Raw genomic sequence first — 1,304 nt, forward strand, 5'->3', positions numbered from 1 at the left:
TTACCATTGAAGAAATCTTGGAGAAGCTGTTGAACTTTGGGGATACGGGTAGAACCACCGACAAGAACAACTTCGTGGACTGAGCTCTTGTCCATCTTAGCATCACGGAGACACTTCTCAACAGGCTCCATACACTTCCTGAAAAGATCCATGTTAAGCTCTTCGAATCTAGCTCGGGTAATTGGAGCAAAGAGGTCAGCTCCTCCATAGAGAGAGTCAATCTCGATGGTCGTTTGCGCCGTGGAAGAAAGAGTTCTCTTTGCTCTTTCGCAAGCTGTTCTCAGCCTCCTAAGGGGTCTGGCGAGGCCAGTGATGTCCTGCTTGCTCTTCCTCTTAAACTCTTGAACGAAGTGGTTAACCATTCTGTTATCGAAATCTTCACCACCAAGATGAGTGTCTCCAGCAGTAGCCTTGACCTCAAAGATACCTTCTTCAATTGTAAGAAGAGAGACATCAAAAGTACCACCACCAAGATCAAAGATGAGAACGTTCTTCTCTCCAACGCTGGTGGCCTTCTTGTCAAGACCGTAGGCAATGGCAGCAGCAGTGGGCTCGTTGATGATACGCAGAACATTCAAACCAGCAATGACACCAGCATCCTTTGTGGCTTGACGCTGAGAGTCATTGAAGTAAGCAGGAACGGTGACCACAGCGTTCTTGATAGTGGTGCCAAGGTAAGCTTCACTAATCTCACGCATCTTAATGAGAACCATGGAAGAGATCTCCTCAGCGGAGAACTGTTTCTCTTCACCCTTGTAGTTGACTACAATCATTGGTTTCTCAGCAGTTCCTGAAGAGATGATAGTGAAAGGCCACAGCTTCCTGTCGCTTTGGACAGATGCGTCACTGAATCTACGACCAATCAACCTCTTTGCATCTGTCAAAATTAAACAAAAACAACATCAATAGACCGAACACACAAAAATCAAAGTCAAAGTCAACACTACAGACCAAATCATCAACTTAGACTAAAATTCTTTGGTCAATGGAGATAAAAATCCTAACTTTTCAACAAATTTTCACAAGAATAGTTCATAATCAACAAAGGGTATAACGCAAAGAAGTAAATTAACTCAAACCCTAAATCAAAAATCAATAGACCGGACACACAAAAATCAAAATCAAAGCGAATCAAGTTTTAAGAACAGAGTTTACAAATCATCAATAATACTAAAATTCTTTGGTCAGAGAGATAAAAATCCTAACTTTTTAACAAATTCACAAGAATAGTTCATAATCAGCTTACGGTACAACTCAAAGAAGTAATTTAACTCAAACCCTAAAAATCATCCTATACAAACCCT

General features: G+C 41.3%; 1 pseudogene; it reads right to left on the bottom strand.

The window, feature by feature from the left end:
* The window catches only part of LOC104772093, a 3,875-nt pseudogene that overhangs the window by 1,901 nt on the left and 670 nt on the right, over nt 1-1,304 (bottom strand).

Source organism: Camelina sativa, chromosome 20 (assembly GCF_000633955.1).
Source record: "Camelina sativa cultivar DH55 chromosome 20, Cs, whole genome shotgun sequence".
Classification (NCBI taxonomy): Eukaryota; Viridiplantae; Streptophyta; class Magnoliopsida; order Brassicales; family Brassicaceae; genus Camelina; species Camelina sativa.